Here is a 19,792-nt window from a genome sequence, read left to right as displayed (position 1 = left end):
GCCACCACACTCATGATGATTCCTTTTTTTTAATCTGTGACTTTGTTTTAATCATCTTAATTCTTATGATCACATAATTTACAAATTTGTGCTAATGATATCTCCTCTACTAATGAGTTGGCAAAAGCACCATTATCAATTACATATGCAGGGTTGTTTTCTAAGTGTGCATTTCTGAATAGCTGCTTAAAAGACAATTCTGAACTACATCACACTCTGTCTTCAGTAAAGAACAAGCAAAATTTGCCACTCTTAACTCACCAGGCTAAATTTTAAAGGCATCTGACCTTACTATCATCTAAAAGTTGTGAGAAGAGGTAAGTATTCTTTATTCAATGTTATATATCACATTAAAATACTTTTCAGTAAGTAAAAGGCAACATTTTTAGATACAAGGGATTTTCTTAATTAGCACAATTAAGAAAAAGATATAAGGTCACTGTCAACTAATCTTATCAGGCTAAGAAATACAACCTAAGGAGACAGTGATATCCTTAATCTTTAGATATATTAATATAGCCAGTTCTATAAATCTGAATAGAAAACTATTCTCCCACAGGTATGAGATGGCCATCTTCATCCCTTGGAAAGGTGATTGTGACAAATTAAGTTCAATCATATCTTTGGAAAGGGACAATGATTGTACTTGCTGACCTGGAAATTATCATTAAAATTCAAAACATCGATCATACTCATTTAAAACAAAAACCAATCTTTTTTAAGTCAAGGCTGCCCAACAAAAATACACTAGCAATTACTCATGATCTGAATTCTAGTGAATGAGATGGATTTAAATATGGTACACATAAAAAAGTCATGAGACATTTGTTTTGTAATAAATAAGGAAGTGCCAACTATTACTCATTAGTAGCTCTTTTGAGATAAGCTATCAACTCTGCCTGTTTGATCTTCTTAATGCCAGAGAAGATAATTTTTGTTCCAGGGATTACTTCTTGGGATTATCCAAATACTCCATCAGTGTGTCCTCATTCCAGGTGATGCCTTTGTTCTTGTTGGCATTGGTATAAGAGAATCCAGCCGCTTGACCCGTCTTTTGACCATGGAGATTGGGCCCCGTCTTGTGCTTGCCTTTCTTCTCCACGGTATGGCACTGAATGGACTTCTGGACAAAAATCTTCTTGCCCTTCTCAATATCAACAATCTAAGAATCTCGCCTTCTTCTCACGTGACACAGAGAGTCCACTTTGCAAGTCTGACGTCCCGCTCTTTCATGGTGATTTCTAACAAGGCCCATCAAAATTAATAAAACCATGACCTGTAAGCAGCTTCCATCCCTCTCTGATAAGGAGCCCGTGCATGAAGTCTGTCATGGTATTTTTATGTGTTTTTGTGAGATAAGCACGACGTAGACTGGTGTGTCCAGTTATTGTCCCAAAAGGTGGTTTTGATCTTAGATAAATGTCTCACCAAACCTTGTCAATAGGGTTAGATTTCTCCTGCATATGTGATCATTTGCAGGCGAAACCTAAGTAGTCTGAGCTACAGGTTACAAGGCTTATTCACTATAGCAAACATTAACTAATTAATTGTAATTAAGATCCAGAGTTTAGAAAGAAATTTAAGGGAATACCAATAACTAAGTCCAATAAAGGACTCTCATAACAAGCTTAACTGCCATCACTGCTTAGTCTAATGTGAGCTTTGTATAAATTTGTATAGAATAAAATCACTTTGAATATTTATTGCATTGACACAAGTCTGGAACTATCAGACCAAATGGGCATGAGAAATGTTTTCCAATGGCAATACTTTTGCTTTCTATAATTAAATATCGATCTTTGATTCTTTCTCTGGCTATCCCTTCCCCTATTTGGTTCTGAGCCCAGATTCTCTATAGCTTGGTTCTGATTTCATGAAGATTTAGCTATATTTCTTGGTTTCTTTTCATTCTCCTGAACTGTATCCTGGATTGCTTGCTCATTTTATTACTCATTTACCTTTCAAAATAATAACTTAAGAGTGGCTGTTGCTGCTGCTGGTGGTGGGATGGGTATATCTCCACTCTGCAAAAATATTTCTGGAAAAGGGACCTTAAGAATCACATGTATTGTTTGTTTTTGTTTTCTGGGCCACACCCAATGTTTAGGGCTGATTCCCAACTCTGAACTCAGGAATACTCCTGGAAGGCTTGGAGTCCATAGAAGATGCCAGGGATTAAACTCATGAAGATTGCGTGCAAGGCACATGGCATATCCTCTGCATTATCACTCTGGTCCTGGTAAAATGACTTTAAAATATAGATTATTAATAGTGGTAAAGAAAGACATTTTATAATGAAAGTGGCCAGTTCATAATGAATATTATAATCTAGATGAAAAATCATAAATTTGTGCATCTAATAAATGATTCCAGCTGCATAAAACAAAGTGAGCTAAACCGAGGAATGGACAATTTGTCATCAGAGTTGGAGATTTTAATAGCTGTCAGCAATTGATACAACTACTGGGCAAAAAAACCCATGAAAGACAATATCTGAATAACACCTTTAATCATCATGACCTTATTGGTATTTATAGAATTTTCCACATAACAATTGCAGTACTAAGCCCAATAAGTGACTCTAATAAGTAAAGTTTAACTAATTGTCATCACTGCTTAGTCTAATTTTAGCTTTGTATAAATTTGTAGCTTTGTATAGAATCACCTTGAATCTTTATTGCATTGACATAAGTCTGCATTGACCCATATTTTTTCAAATGGTAATTTCATTCAGATAGACCATCTGTGGGCTATAAAACAAATCTCAATAAATTAAAAAAAAACATTGTAACTATATGGCCTATGTTCTTTGGCCACAATAAAATTAAAATAGAAAGCAATAACAATATGTTAGAAGATTTCAAATATTTACTTTTTTAAATGTACATATAAGGCTCAGGTAGAGACCTGATAGTATCCCACATGATGAGTCTAGTCCATGTGCTCAATCTCTGACACAATCCGTGGCATGTGCAAGTAAAATATGCACCACAACTAAGTGTGTATGATCGCTTGTCATCACAACAAGGCACACGGGGAGACAGAGAGAGAGAGGACAGTGGGTGATGTCTGCCTTGCACATGGACAACTGTGGTTCTATGCCAGGTACCACATACGGTTCCCTGAACAACTCCCAAGACTGACCCCTAAGCATAGAGCCAGGAGTAGACACCAAGCACAAGAGGGTATGGACAAAAAAAAAATAGAAACAAAAAGAGAGAAAGAAAGGAAGAAAGTAAGAAAGAAAGGAAAGAAAAAAAAGGAACGGGAGTGCATTTCACGCATGCCCCCCTCCCAGTAAGTCATGGAGGAAATGAGTAAAAAATGTAATTATTAATAATTTAGGGGTTATTATTCATGATATTTAAGAATAACAGTGTTCACATGCTATGATTTTATTGTGAACAAAAGACTGAATACCATATGTGCAGTTTTTCAAAAATCCATTTTGAGACTGAGTTTTACCAAAAATTATAGAAAGGTAAATGATGAGGTATATTGTCTGTTATTCTATCATCAGCTTTAAATATTGGTTCAGAATTTTAAAATCTTGTATTGTGTTATGAACTAGTTAGCCTAACTATCTAGACTCATATGAACATACAAATAAATTTTCAAAGACTATCCAAATGCTTTCATTACTCTGTTGCTCCATGTTTCTATTTTTCTGGAAGTATAATTTGCTGAGACCCATTTTCCAGATTCTATATCACTTGTATCATTTGTCATCTGGTTAATCTTTGATTTGCTCGAGCGGGAGCCAGTAACATCTCCATTCGTCCCTGTTGCATGCTATTGTAGCCCAATGGCATCTGATCGCTCCAGGAACATGAAGAGCCTCAAATTGTTTGTTTAGGGTTTTGATGAAGAAGTCTGACCATCTTGTAGGTGGGTGGCCACGCACCCTTTTGACATCCCATGGAATCCAGTTGGTAACAGCTCTAGTCCAGAGGTCATCTCCAAATCACATTACGTGTCTGGCCTATCTGATTTTCGATGCCTTGGCAAATGAGACAGCATCCCTGATTCTCTCTCTCTCTCTCTCTCTCTCTCTCTCTCTCTCTCTCTCTTATATTTTACTAGTGAAACATCATGAGGTATAGTTGTACACTTACAAATTTTTGTGCTTGGATTTCAGTTATACAATGATCGAGTACCCATCCCTCCACTAGTGCCCATTCTCCACCACCACTGATCCCAGTATCCCTCCCATCCTTCATCCCTCCATCCCACCCTGCCTCTGTTGCAGGGCGTTCCTTTTGTTTTCTCTCTCCTTTTGGGTGCTGTGGTTTGCAAAAGAGGCATTGAGTAGCAATCATGTTCGGTCTATAGTCTATTTTCAGCATGAATCTCCCATCCCGGGAGGATCCTCCCAACACCCTTTATTTGGTGCTCCCTTCTCTATCTGAGCTGCCTTTTTCCCTAGTGTGTGCGGCTGGCCTTCAAGCCATGGAGTAAATCTTCTGATACTTATCTCAGCTATTCTTGCGAATTAGTCTCCTATTTTGTTACTTTATGTTCCCCAGATGAATGCAATCTTTCTATGTCTGTCCCTTTCTTTCTGACTTCTCGATTGTTGATAGAGGTCGGAACTCCGGATTCTTTCTCTCACTTGAGTGAAGCATAATACTCCAAGCATAGCTCTTCTGATCCCTCTTTGGGCGACCTGAATAGTGTTCTCATCCTGTTTTCGTAGAGCCCAGTACTGTATGTTAGTGCAGGAAGAACAGTAAAGTCGAAAAGATGTGCCCAGAACCGGAGGTTCTTCATCCTCTTAACAGCTTCTTCAAAGCTCTTAAATGCATTTCATGCTGCTCTCTTCCACCTGCGCAGTTCTGGAGCCAAGTCATTTGTCATGTTGAGTTCTCAACCCAGGTATACTTAGCTGCTGCATTTGGAGATGTTCGTTCCATTGAGAGCAAATGGAACATCAGAGACTAGTTCATTTTTCATGAACATTGTCTTGGAGAGATTCAGCTGCAGTCCATCCTTTCCACACTCACAGTCAAAGTTGGCCAGCGTTTGTGCTGCTTGGCTAATGTTTGATGTTATTAGAATGATGTCATCAGCGAAGTGGAGGTGGTGTAGTTGCCGGCCGTCTATCTTCACTGGCACTTCTTCCCATTCCAGTCATTGCATGATGTTCTCAAGATTCTGTAGAATTTATAAAAGCACCTGTTTGTGACTGTGGGACCTGCTGGTTGATGACAAGAATATCACTTGATCACTTGATATCCTGTTACTCATCGATTTGCTCGAGCAGGCACCAGTAACGTCTCCAGTCATCCCTGTTTGTGCTAGCGTAGCCCAATGGCATCTGCTCATTCTAGAAACATGAAGAGCCTCAAACCAATTGTTCAGGGTCTTAACAAAGAAGTCTGGCCATCTCGTAGGTGGGCGTCCACACAATCTTTTGATATCCCGTGGAATCCAGTCGGTAATGACTCTAGTCCAGTGGTTGTCTCTAAATCTCATTACGTGTCCAGCCCATCTGATTTTCAATGCCTTGGCAAACGAGACAGTGTCCCTGATTCTTGAGCGTTGATGGAGGTCAGAACTCCAGATTCTTTCCCTCATTTGAGTGAAGCGTGATACTTCAAGCATAACTCTTTTGATTCCTCTTCGAGAGACTCAAATAGCGTTCTCATCCTGTTTTCGTAGGGCCCAGGTCTCTGAGGAGTATGTTAATGCAGGAAAAACAGTGGAATCAAAGAGATGTGCTCAGAGCTGGAGGTTCTTCATCCTCTTATTTATTTCTTTGACGCTCTTGAAGGCGTTCCAAGCCGCTCTCTTCCTCCTGTGCAACTCAGGTGCCAGGTCATTTGTCATGTTGACTTTTAGACCCAGGTACACATGTTGTTGCATTTGAAGATGGTCATTCCATTGAGAGTGAATGGAACAGTGGTCAGGAACAAGACCATTTCTCATGAAAATTGTTTTTGTGAGATTCAACTGTAATCCGACCTTTCCACACTCACGGTCGAAGTTGGTCAGCATTTGTGCTGCTTGGTTGATGGTTGGTGTTATTAGAACGATCTTATCAGCAAAGCGGAAGTTGGTGTAGTGGCCGACCATCTATCTTCATTCCCATTCCTTCCCATTCCACTCATCACATGACGTTCTCAAGGGTGGCACTGAAGAGTTTTGGTGAAATAGTATCACCCTGCCGAAAGCCTCTCTTGTTGACATGGATGATCACTTCTTTGTAGAATGGTGAGATCCTGGTAGTGAATCCTTAATACAGTTCACAGAGGATTCTGATGTATTGAGTTTGAGTGCCCTGATTGGCTAGGGCTTCGATGACAGCTTCAGTCTCAACAGAATCAAAGGCCTTCTTTAAATCAATGAACGTTAGACAGAGCGGCATCTTGAACTCCCAAGAAACCTCAATGAGCTTGGTTATCTTGTGGATATGGTCGATTTTGTTGAATCCTTTTTGGAACCTGGCTTGCTCACATGGTTGTCCTTCATCTAGTGTTCTGCCTATCCTATTCAGGATGATTCGAGTGAACAGCATGTAGATGACCGACAATAGGCAGATTGGGCAATAGTTGCCAATGTCGTGGATGTCTCCTTCTTGTACAGTACTACAGTCCTGCAGGTTTTCCACTGGGACAGAACCTTGCATTCAGACAAGTAAGCATGTGAAGAGCCGAGCCAGTGTATTGATGAGTACTGACAGTAGGTTCTTCAGGTGTTCAGGTCTGACCTTGTCTGAGCCAGGTGCTCTTTGTTTCTTTACCGACGAGATGGTGTGTCAGATTTCGGAAGGGAGAACGTTGGGAACGGCATAGCCATCCTGAAGAATTTGGTATGTGGGCAAGTAGATGTGGCTATTAAAGAGATCTGAGTATAAGTCATGAATAATCTCCATTGCCCTTCTGGAGGGCTGGAGCGATAGCACAGTGGGTAGGGCGTTCGCCTTACAAGCAGCCAACATGGCCGACCCGAGTTCGATTCCTCCGCCCCTCTCGGAGAGCCCGGCAAGCTACCGAGAGTATTCGATATGCCAGACACAGTAACAACAAAGTCTCCAATGGAGACGTTACTGGGCCTGCTCGAGCAAATCGACGATCAACGGGAGGGCCCTTCTGGAAGATGTGACAGATCCATCAGGACATTGGAGGGCAGTCATCTTGGTCTTGTAGTTGGTGAAGGACAGGCGGGCGTTACGAATGCTTTTCCTGACTTCTGCTGCATCTACCAGCATTGCTGTTCTTCTGTCTTTGAGGTCTTTCTTGATCACTTCTCTGCACTGTTTTGAGAGCTCGGACATTCCCTTGTGGTTGCCTGAGGCATGCGCCAAGCCACGTTAGCGAATAAGCTTAAGAGTGTTTGAAGACAGGCTTTTTTTGTGGTTATCTTTTTCTTGCTGTTCCTCGCACAATCATGGAGGTGCTGAACCAGTCGAGCGTATTCCTTGTCAATGTTGTCAATGACAGCATCTTCCCATGTTGCTGCAACAGAGCCAAAGAGCTCCCAGTTGGTGGTTGTTCTGGGAGTTCTCTTCTTAAACTTTGCATTTCCTTCTCCCTGCTCTGTGAAGTAGAATTTTGCACGAAGGAGACAGTGGTCTCACCCTGTTTGGAATTTTGGAATAACAGCAACATCAGTCAGGCAAAACCGTCGATTGAATATGATGTGGTCAATTTCGTTGTGGAACCGTCCACCAGGAGACAAGAACATACCCAAAAGAATTTTTTTTTAAATTTTCACTTGCAAAATACAAACAAATTATGACAAACCAGTTTTTAGAAGAACTGTTAATTTTCATGTATTTTCACATTCTGGGGAAGGAGTTCAGATTAGCTACCTGGTACTTCTATAGCTTGATCTGACTCATAGAGCCACTGAGTCATAGGGCACTGACATCCTCTCTTCCTTTTTCCCCCATTTCCCCACCCCCCCGGAAAAAAGAAACGTGGAAGGGTGCCAGGTCATCTTCCTCCCCCCAGAGATATTTTTCAGTCTCTGATTAGTCTTTTCTAAATTGTAGGTTAATGTGGTGGGTTTCCTACAAAGCTACAGTTTCCCATTTAACCCTTTCCTTGCATTTCCTTCATCTTCCTCTTTTCTTTATTTCTTTCCTTCTTCCTTCCTTCCTTCCTTCCTTCTTTCCTTTTTTCTCTCTTTCTCTCTTTCTTTTTTTTAAAGCTAGACTTCAGGGCCTTGTTGGAGATTTCTAAGCATAGAACATCAAAACATACATTACCCAGATATTAGTTTCTGAAGTAGCAGAACATCTCTTTTAGTTAACGTAGTTGTGTGAGAATAACATCGTTGTGGGTGGCTAAAGCAGCACAGGAGAACAAAGCAATCATCTTGCTTAGAAGTCAAATAAAATATTTATCTTTCACAGGACAAATCAGGCAGCCAGCTGGTAATCCAGTGCAGCAATGACCAAGAGCCTTTCTGCCAACTTTCATGACCTTAGCTAACTTTCTAATGCTTTGTCTTTATGCTTGGATGGATTGACTATGGTTCAACAACTTGAAACAACACATACTTCTAACATCCTGCCACCCATGATGGTTTAGTAATAATAGCAAGAAATCAGTGCCACTTGATTGTCCAGAATAGCCTGCCTTAATTCTGTCTGTTCCTGTGTAAGTAGGGCCAAGGTTTGTAAAGTATGGTGCAGGGTCTTGCCAAGATGCAGACAAATTCAGTGATATTTCTTGCATCATGGGAGGTAGGCCCAGACAACCAACCAAGGAAAGGCTAAACTGACATATTCAGCTTCAATTTGAATCCCAATGCATTTAGTGCTACAATCAGAGATATGGTTTCTAGGGCTCTGTAGACTCCTTTCACCTCTGCCCTACAACACAATGCTAAGTAACACTACAACTAGCCAGCTCAGACAACAATGGGTGACATTTGAGAGGTGGGCAGGGTATACTTGGCTATTTCTTGCTCACAGGCAAAACATCAACTAGGGGGAGAGAACATGTAAACATGTAAAGGATATATTTTTAAATTTATGACACTCCATTTTACCCCTATATAATCTTTTACACTAAGAGCCAGTGCAGTTCTGAATTTGGGCACATGAATATTGGGATTGATGGCTACAGAGGGAGTGGCAATGGTGATAGTGTTGACAGGCAACTCAGAAGTAGGTGTCCCCAATAAAAGGAGCTAGAGTAATTAACAGTCATATCATTAATGGAGATTAAAAAAATATCTCATTCCTTATAGTTTCTGAGGCCTTGCACACTGGTTTTAGGTGAGATTCCAGTAAATGGTTCACTGTAAGTTCTTTGGATAAGAACAAGTGAGAAATGTTAACAATCTTGACTAGCTCTACCCAAATGTTCTGGAATTTCAATTAATCACGAATCATGACCATCCTGTTATTCGTCGATTGCCTCGAGCAGGCCCCAGTAACGTCTCCTTCATCCTAGCCCTGAGATTTTTAAGAAAGTGCTATATTCAAGGCTCTTTAGGAGAATGAGACCCATCACTGTTACTGGTATTTGGCATATTGGGTACACCACAGGGAGTTTGCCAGACTCTGCTGTGTGGGCAGGTTACATTCGGTAGCCTGCCAGTTTGTCCAAAGTAGGAATGAGATAATAAGATGTCATCGCGGCCGCACGTTTCCGGGAGTTAGTTTTTATAGTCTCTGAGTCTTGGCCATTTACCAGAGATCATCGAGATAACAGCAAAAACAGCCAGTGCAAAGGTGCCCCCTTCCCTTGGGTTCCATTTTTTCTTCACAGATTTCAGTGGTTTTCTGACATGCAATTTTCAGTGATCCCCATGTGATGAATGGTACTGCCTATGTCAGCTGGTGCTATTGATGATGGTGTTGTATAAATCCTTCTCCACCAAATCCTAATGTTTCTGACTTTTCTGGTAACTTGGTCTGTTGTAGGGTTTTATGCAACAGCCTGGTGTCCAAATGGGGGCTGCCAGCTTTTCTGGAAAAACAAGCATATCCTCTGCCCTGGGAAAGTAGCATCTCTGGTCCTCTTAACTTACCTGATTGAGGGTTCTTCCAAAATAACAATGGCCTATTGTTACTTTCAGGTCCCTGTGAGTGTATTTGTGAGTGCCGGACTGTATGTGTGTGTGTGTGTGTGTGTGTGTGTGTGTGTGTGTGTGTGTGTGTATCTGGAGGGGAGTGGAGGGGGTGGGGGAAGACTTTCCCCAAGACCACTGAGAAAAATTAAGAGTAATTAAGGCTTTATGTAAACAACTTTCTAGAGGTATATCTGCAGCTCCCCCTTTTCATTTTGTAATCATAATTTCAATGTGTGGTACATCCTATCAATGATTGCCTTACCCTATGGATTATAGGGAATGCCTGTTACATGTTTAATGTACCATTCTTGTCAGAATGCTTTAAACTTTTGACTAGTTTATGACAGACCATTATTAGTTCTAATTGGCAAGACTCCTGTAGTTGCAAAAGTGTCCAAAGAGCGGGATATCACCCAAGATACTTTCTCCCATGCTAAACTGAAACATACATTGTGTGGGACTATGTATCTGTGGTTACATGTATGTAACAAATGATGGGTTTTGTGTAACATCAATTTTACATAAGGCACGGGGTTTTAACCTAAGAGGATTGACCCCCCCCCCATGTCCCTCCCTCTCTCCCCACACACAGGAAGTTCTGGAGATTGCAAGGCCAAGAGAAAGGATATGATTTAAGAACATGGGTGGCTTGTTTAGTCATTTCAAAATGTGCCAGTAAATTACAGGTGCAATGATACAATAATTAATGAGCATCCAATAATCCTTGAATGTTGTTCCTACTAATTTGTCAGCAAGATTACTCCCCTTAGCTAAATGTCCAGGTAATCTGGAGTGAGACCAAAAGTTGGTAATGAAAAAGTACTGCTGTATGCTTTGAATGGCCTCTCTCAACTGAGGAAAAAGTTGATTCAGAATAGGCCTATAATTCTTTATCTGTTTCTAGGTATTGTGTTACAAAAGCAGCATAAGCAGAAGCTGAAAAATATTAATTGGATTAGAAAAAGCCTTCAAAATATAGCTAATGGTAAGAAGCACCTGCTGTTGCAGGGAGAACCCCTAAGTTGGTGTAATCTTTTGAACACACTGTCCAATAGACTGATTTTCATGTTCAACCACTGGTGTCAGTAAATTCAGTAAAGGGTGTGCTGTGAAGGGCAGAATTTCATAATTTTGAGGGACAGCCATGGTGTTTTGAAAAAAACCCTTTAATATCTTGTGTTGAGGAAAGTGATTATTTATTTTCCCAAGTTATGCCTCAAATGCACACTGCCAAGGAACTAAACATTTGATTAGCATGCCAGATTAACGTGATCCTTACCAATGGGACTATTAATTTATTAAGCTCCTTCCCTTGCAACTGTAAAGATCTTTTTCATATTTTACTGATAAAGTGGGTCACTAGATGTCATGAGCATGATAGAGATGGCAGATATGCTTAAACACTTCTAATTTATTGAATGACAATGCACACAATCAATATCATCACTAAAATTATATATAAGTAAGTAAATCCAACTACAAATAATCATATAACTAAAATATCATTCCAAAATATATCCTCACCTCTAGTTGACTGAAGCTACAATCCAGGTGCTCTTAATATGACGTGTCTTAGGCATCTAGTGAGCTCCTCGATCTCACCTCATGGTCAATCCAGTCTACCTGATGTGAGTTTGACAGTGGGACAAGGGTTGTCAGTGGAGCCATACCTCCGACAAGTTGGAGACAAATTAGATAGAGTCCGTCCCAGTCTCTGGTACATTGGGGACAAGATAGAGATCCATAGGCTCACACCAGGTCCCAAGTATATTGGAACCATGAATGAGATCCAGAGGTTCTATTGGAGTCTGACAGGAGCTTTCAGATGCCCGTCATTCAATGGTCCATTGACCAGTCATTTGGGATTGTCATCAACCAAATTATCCAGTCAGAGTTTAAGGTGGGAAACATCTGCCCAATACTGATAGCCAGATGTTTCAGGGTCAGGGTCCATGTCTGATGGCTGTGTAAGCACCTTACTATCTAACTATATGCCACACAAAATTGTTTCACAAAATGATGTAACTTTTTGTTTTTGCTCACGCAGAATGAAGTGCTTTCTATTCATAATACTAGGGCTTTATAAAACTTGGGCTGATTTGACAAATATAAGTATTCTAGTACTTAGAATTCTGGTTGGATCAATATTGCAAAGGAGTCTCTTCAGTTTCCACTGTCAGCCCAAAACTAGGTTTATCCAGGATATCAATGCATGACAAGCATTTGTGGCCATATGGCAAATTTTTGTACCATAAGTTTAGCTTGTTTGGTAAATTTTCTTGGAGAATTCAACTAAGCAGTCCTTCTAATACTTTGAACTACACTCCAAACTTAGCTATAGATATATGAATAAAAGGCCTTATCCAATTAGTATCTCCCAATAATTTTTGAAAGTTGCCAAGAGTCTTAAGTTTGGCCGCTTTTTTTTTTTTCTTTTTGGGTCACACTCGGCGATGCTCAGGGGTTACTCCTGGCTCATGCACTCAGGAATCACTCCTGGCGGTGCTCGGGGGACCATATGGGATGCTGGGAATCGAACCTGTATCGGCCATCTTGGCTGCGTGCAAGGCAAACGCCCTACCCGCTGTGCTATCGCTCCAGCCCCATGTTTGGCCACTTTTATCTCCAATTTTGGAGGACATGTCTGAGAAAAATCTATTATGGAACCCAGATACTCATAAATATATTCCAGCTGCACTTTTTTGGGAGGGCTACAATCATGTCAACCTGTTCAAATTCTATTTTCCATTTACTCATTGCTTTTGCAAGTCAGATAGGAGATGGTCTTGCAATCAACAAGTCATTCACAGAGTGAGAGTGATAGCAAAACACGTCCAGGGAAAAAAAAGATCACAGTCCACATACTTTTGACAAAATGTGGGGCTGTTTTTCATTCCTTGGGGAAGCACCTTCCATTGATAACTCTTAGTCTGGGATGCATTATTAATATCTGGTGCTGTAAATGCTGGAGCGATAGCACAGCAGTAGGGCATTTGCCTTGCATGGGGCCGGCGTGGCTGACCCAGGTTCAATTCCTCTGCCCCTCTTGAAGAGCCCAGCAAGCTACCAAGAGTATTCATTTGCACAGCAAAGCCTGGCAATCTCCCTATGACGTATTCGATATCCCAAACACAGTAACAACAAGTCTCACAATGGAGAAGTTACTGGGCCCACCCGAGCAAATTGATGAGCAATGGGAGGACAGTGCTGCAGTGCTGTAAAAGCATTTTTTTTTAAATCTGTGGAAAGAGGGATGGTGAAAAAAAGTTCTTTAGAGCTAACACTACCTGAGCATCATAGCTGGGTTGGCAATCCTGGTTGTAGTGTGTCCATCCCTTTCACAGTGGCATTTGGTTATGTGAAGGTCATGGAGTATCCATCATCAACATTCTTCTTTATAACAAAGGTAGGTCTATTCCATGGACTGCTTATGACCTATCTGTAATTGTTCTGTTACTGTTCTCTTTTGTTCTGTAATTGTCCTGTTCTGATCTATTGCGTGAATTTTTTTCCTAGGTAGGGGCCACTGTTCCACTCAGACAAGCTCCTCTCTTTTCTAACATATGAGACCCACTATTCTGGGTGGCGATGAGGTGAGGGGAGATTTGTGGATAGTGGACAGTGGCCACTATTATAAAGGAGCAGTAACACCCTTGTTTTAGTCTGTGATGATATATCTTGATCCCAATGATGGATATGAATTTCAGAAACTGAAAATTGTTGCACTGTGAGTGACTTTGTTTATCTTACCACCTTAAGATAACAACAAGATAACAACAGTAACAACAAGATTCACAATGGAGATGTTATTGCTGCCCGCTCAGACTTTTTAGTCAGACTTTGTCTGACTAAAAGAGCTTGTACATCTCCTATTCCTGCTATGATTGCTTCAGGGACCAGTTCTCTGGCCATGGAAGAGTAAATATGACAAAGCAGTCAGCTCTTGTATCTATCAATCCCCAAAATGTTCTTCCTTCAATGACCAACTTAATCATGGGTCTTTTAAATTCTATGGTTTGAGTCCATTAGGCCTGACCTGAACTACCCAATCCTACAGCACCTCTTAATGTACTCACTGCTTTCCCTATCTTAATGTAGTGTGAGGGTATAAGCTATGCAATTCTTCTATAGACATTAACCCTGTAGTACTGTCCTCCCGTTGTTCATCGATTTTGCTCGAGCGGGCAGCAATAACATCTCCATTGTGAATCTTGTTACTGTTTTTGGCATATCTTGCCAGGCTTTGCCGTGTGGGTGGGATACTCTCAGTACCTTGCTGTGCTCTCTGAGAGGGGCAGAGGAATCGAACCTGGGTTTGCCGTGAGCAAGGCAAATGCCCTACCTGCTGTGCTATTGCTCCAGCCCTTTAACCCTGTAACAGACATTAATTTGACTCCCTTGGCAATATCAGAATCAATAACTTCTCAACTAATGACATAACCCTTCAAGGCACCACTGCTTCTTCCTATGAGTTATCCCACTGTGTCAGTATTAGCCCATAGATGCCAGTTGGAATCAATGCCACCCGTGTCAGATGTGATGACCAATGTATTGCTGATGGCTGTCGAGAGCTGCATCCCTTTCTGTTGCCCTCAGCAATTCTCTGGCTCAACCATGTGGGATGGAGTTTGGGAAAATTCTCTTGGTTTGGGGCTGAGAGTTGCCCCACCACCTGCTTCCCTGGTGAGTGGGTTTGCCTTCTGCATCATATTTATTTAGAATGCCACTGATGATGTCCCTTCTTGCAATGAGTCCGTTTCTGGAAACTTGTCTGCCTTCTGTTGATCCTTTTCTCTTTTTTAGTAATCCTTAAAATGTCCCTGGCACCCGCAATTGAAACAGGCCTTGTTTTTGGCCATTAGTACTATACTAACATAATCACATTATGGAAGGAGGTGCCAACATCTTGTGTCAAACTGACACTAACCCGGGCTAGATCAGCAGTCCTGGGGGGTGAGGCCACGGATGGAGTTATTAGCCTCCTGTGGAGTATGGTGACAGGCACTGGAGCAGATAAGAAGCTGACCTTGCAAAGCAGCACTGAACCAAGGCCTCACAATGGGGTATTTGGGCAAAGTTGGCAAGAACAGGGTGTCAGTGAGCACTAGGTGTTCAACCTTTAGCCTCACTTGACCTCGTCACATAAGCCCTAGACACGAAACTGTCACGTATGCTTAGCAAGTCATCCTAACTGCAGCATCTACTCTTGATTGGGATTGGACCAGGGCAAAGCAGAATTGGAGAGGTGATAGGCCAATAATGCTGAACTTCATGTGATTGGACTTTCTTGTAAGCCAAGACCCTCTATAAAATGTATGTTGGGGTTTGGTGCTTTCTTTGGCAAAACTGGATGGCTACATGCAAAAAAGTGGTTTCAGATCTCTGCCTAACGCTATGCACAAACGTAAGATCAAAATGGATTTATGACCTCAACATCAGACCGGAATCCATAAAGTTCATTGAAGACAAAGTTGGCAAAATCCTCCATGATATTGAAGCCAATGGTATCTTCAAAGATGTCAAGCTACTGGCCAAGCAAGTGAAAACAGAGATAGACAAATGGGACTGTCTTAAACTAAGAAGCTTCTGCACCTCAAAAGAAACAGTGACCAAAATACAAAGACAGTCTGCAGAATGGGAAAAGATATTCGCCAAATACACATCCGACAAGGGGTTGATATCAAGGATATACAAGGTACTGGTTGAACTCCACAAGAAGAAAGCACCCAAGGCTGTGTTTTTTAAAACCTAAACATACATCAGAATTCCAAAGGGCATGTTAAAATAGGTGGTTGAGGTGAATCAGATATTTTAATGCAGTGGGTTAGGGGTGGATTCTGATAATTTTCACTTCTGGCTAGCTTCTAGGTGCTACTGAAACATGGTCTGGGGTTCACACTGAAAAGACAACTGAGCTTTCCTGTATGGGAGAAACGGATGCTAAGAAAGTTCCAGGACTTACAGTTGTATGTAAGAAGTCTGGGTGGTTTGAATTGTGATGTCTCCAAACCTTCTGGTTAAAATTTTAGATAAGTGAGTAATTTGAGAACTAAAGTCAGAAGCTTTCAAACTCGTTTAAATTAAGGTCCTGTTTTATGAGACTGGGCTAAATCAATAAGTAGGTTACTAAGGATTGGAAATCATCTCTACCAGTGCTTCTTACGGGGTCAGAGGTGTTACGAGACCAGCATAAGTGTGGGATATGGGAGCTAGTTAAAAAATCCAAATCCTGCTCTTCCTCAAGGAGCATAGACTCAGGAACTCTAAGACTGTGTCAACAATGCCTAATGAGGGGGCTGCAGCGTGTGGCTGACAAAGACTCAATCCTGAGCACTCCATATGGTCCCCTGAGCACTGCCAAAAGTGTTCCCTGAGCAAGGAGCCAGGAGTAAGTCCCAAACTCCCACTATCCACCTAGAGGTTCATGGGGAGTGCATGATGAACAAGCCCTCCAGGTGATTCTGCTGAAGGCAAAGGTTGAGAACTGGTGTGCAATTTTAGCTTTCTTAGGCTGGCCAACATTATGTAGTCTGCAGCTATAATCCACAAGCCTTTCCACAACCCTGTAAAGACATTTCTCACAATTAAGTTCTTTTTCCGTTTTGGAAACAAGGTATGGAGTCAGGTGCAGTTTACAAACTAGGGACTCAGGTTTTATTGACTCTATTTAAGAGAATGACAATTGTGATGCATTTCTGTTTAGACTTGAGTGCATAATCCAAATTCTCAGGTGATTGTAGCCAAGCTGTGGTCCCAATGCTGAAAATTTTAAAGGAAAATAAATATGTAAGAATGCATATACTCAACCCTTCAGAAAGGAACTGCTTACATCCTCTGTATGTATGTTAGCAATTATTCCTTATTTATGTATGTTAGCAATTATTCCATACTTACTTATTTGGTTCTTGAACACCAACTTCCTGACAGGCTGTGTGTTGTGTTGAATGAAAATCAAAAATACAGAATGTACATACATACAACGCATCTTTTTTTTTTTTTTTAAATGGAAGACACAAAGGATCGCAGAAAGCATAGAAGTGGATTAACATAATCTTCAGCCTGCTGCTGTGTCATGATTTCAGAAGCATTACCAATCACTGAAGATCTGTTTCCTCAGATTGACCAGAAGTTCCGGGAGTGGGAGTTGGGCTTGGAGGGTAAGAGACGTGGACAGTAATTGATATCAAGTCCTTTTGGGATTGTGATGAGTTCCGTGATTTGCAAGCCAACCTAATTTGACCTTTTATTGTGTGTGTGTCATACCCGGCGATGCGCAGGGTTTACTTCTGGTTCATGCACTCAGAAATTACTCCTGGCGGTGCTCAAGGGACCATATGGGATGTTGGGAATTGAACCTGAGTCAGCTGTGTGCAAGGCAAATGCCCTACCCGCTGTGCTATCACTCCAGCCCCTAATTTGACCTTTCTTAAATCACAAACCACTTTAAGAATTCATGCAATGTTTGGCATACTACATTGGGCAGTGGGACTCGTGAAGGACCAGTTTATAAACTTGTTCAGCGCCCTATTTTACAAGTAAGCATAGGAAAACCCAGAGTTCAGTGATCGACTAATTATGATAGAGTAAAGTAACCAAATTCCAAATTCATCTCTCTCCCCTCTGCTTAAACAGCAGGAGAAAGTACACTTTATTTATTTATTTATTGCATCACACCCAGCAATGCTCAGGGGTTACTCCTGGCTCATGCACTCAGGAATTGCTCCTGGCGGTGCTCAGGGGACCATATGGGGTGCTGGGAATCGAACCTGTGTCAGCCATGTTAGCTGCGTGCAAGGCAAACGCCCTACCCACTGTGCTATCCCTCCAGCCCTGAAAGTACACTTTAAATCACAGCAATTTATGATTTGATTTCAGTATATCCTATACATATAAAATGGGAATGTTCCTTTTGGGGAGGCAGAGATTATTTTCCTGGGGTGGTAGAGAGAACTTGCTTAATAGATGCATTCTAAAACTTTCTAAAAAAAGTTATAATTTGGTCAGCTATGACATGTCAAAATTGTGCAACATTTGGTTTATTAAACAATAATGTTTCATGTGTTCCTGCTCAAGGAGGATACTGTAGGATCGACTGACCACAACAGAAAATTCTGTCTTCATTTCAAACACAGGTGAAAGAATTACTCAGAGCTCAATGAGTAGCTTAGAAGCAGGATTAAGGTGGCTTCTAAGACAAGCCTAATTATTGTCTTCATTTGATTTCTTACACCTTTCTATCCCCTACACAATTATAGATTATAATTATGTAAAACCTAGCCTAGCTCAGAAAAGGTGTTTTGCAGGGAAGAGACACTTCACTTCCACTTACAAGAGGAAGAGACACTTTACTTCCATTTAAAAGACCAGGAGAGGAGATGATCACCTGCCCTTGAAGACAACTCTACCATCTTTCAAAGTCCAAAGGCTTGCATTAGCTGGGAGGTGAGGTTACAGACGCTAGATCAGCCAAGCTGGGGACAGCAAAATGGTGCACATCAGACAACCCAACAGCAGAGCAAGATGGCATTTTTCCCACACTCCTGGTTTTCTTGGCTTGATTGTAAAATATTTTACTAGCTCCCACACCTATAATTTTACAAGCTGAATCGGCCGAATTCCGGGAGTCTCACCTTTCACATATTTAGAGATTAATATTGTTGAAGAGCTGTCCTTAACTGTACCCATAATAGATGTGAAATGCATTTAAAGGTACAAATGCGAATGAAAAAAATGAAAGTCTAAAAAATACAAAATCTTTGTGACACAAATTTCTATTTTCTAAATATTCACAGATGAGCAAAGATTTAGGTAAGAATTTCTAAGTGGTCATATTGCTCTTTTCCTCTGGAGGGTGGTGGAGAGCTTCCTAAGCAGTTCTTAAGGGACTCTGGGGCCACTCCCAGTGATACTGAGTCCAGCTGTGTGAGACTGATGGGTCAAGACTTGGGAGACCAGCATCACCCTTGAATGCTTGGGGAGTTACCAGGATTACATGTCAAGAGGCACTTGGAGGATGAAGAAATTGAACTAGGGGTCTCCACATGTCAGGTATGTGCACCAGAACTTTGAATTATTTCTCTGTTCCCTAAAAGGTTATTTTGTTGGTTTGGCGTAACACCCATACGTGCTTGGGGAGCCATACAGTGACAGGGATCGAACCCCCCATCTCTGGCATGCAAATAATCGAACTATGGGGCTATCTTTCAAGGACCTAAAGGATTATTATTAAAAAATATTTTTTAATTGAATCACCATGAGATAGACCATTACAAAACCATTCATGATTGGGTTTCAGTCATACAGTGTTTAAACACCTGTATTCCTCCACCAGTGTACATTTCCAAGCACCAACGTCCCTAGTTTCCCTCCCACTTCTCCCCAGCTCCTTCCCTTCTCTTTCTCAACCTCCCTCTCTCCTTTTGGGCATTGTGGTTCACAATATAGACACTAAAAGGTTATCATGTATATCCCTTTACTTACTTTTAACATTCAGTTCCTGTCAGGCATGATCATTTCCTACTATTACTGTCATACTGGTCCCTTCTCTATCTTATGTAGTACACACCGACTCCCCCCACCCCCCACATACCTCCCCCCCCAACACACTTGACCAGTCCTTCTGGACCCTTTTTTTCTTGGTCTTGAATATTAGTCTCATACTATTTTTTTTCAATATATACCACAAATGAATGCAGTCATTCTATATCTGTCCTTCTCCTTCTGACTCATTTCACTCAGCATGATACTCTCCATGTCCATCCAT

General features: G+C 41.2%; 1 pseudogene; it reads right to left on the bottom strand.

Moving 5' to 3' along the window:
- Positions 1-697: 697 nt before the first annotated feature.
- On the bottom strand, positions 698-11,697 carry LOC130027800 (cytochrome c, somatic-like; annotated as a pseudogene).
- Positions 11,698-19,792: the final 8,095 nt, after the last annotated feature.

This window comes from Sorex fumeus, unplaced genomic scaffold (assembly GCF_029834395.1).
Source record: "Sorex fumeus unplaced genomic scaffold, SorFum_2.1 ptg000037l, whole genome shotgun sequence".
Taxonomy (NCBI): Eukaryota; Metazoa; Chordata; class Mammalia; order Eulipotyphla; family Soricidae; genus Sorex; species Sorex fumeus.
The sequence above is the reverse complement of the archived record's forward strand: the minus strand, read 5'-3'. Positions and strand labels throughout refer to the sequence as shown.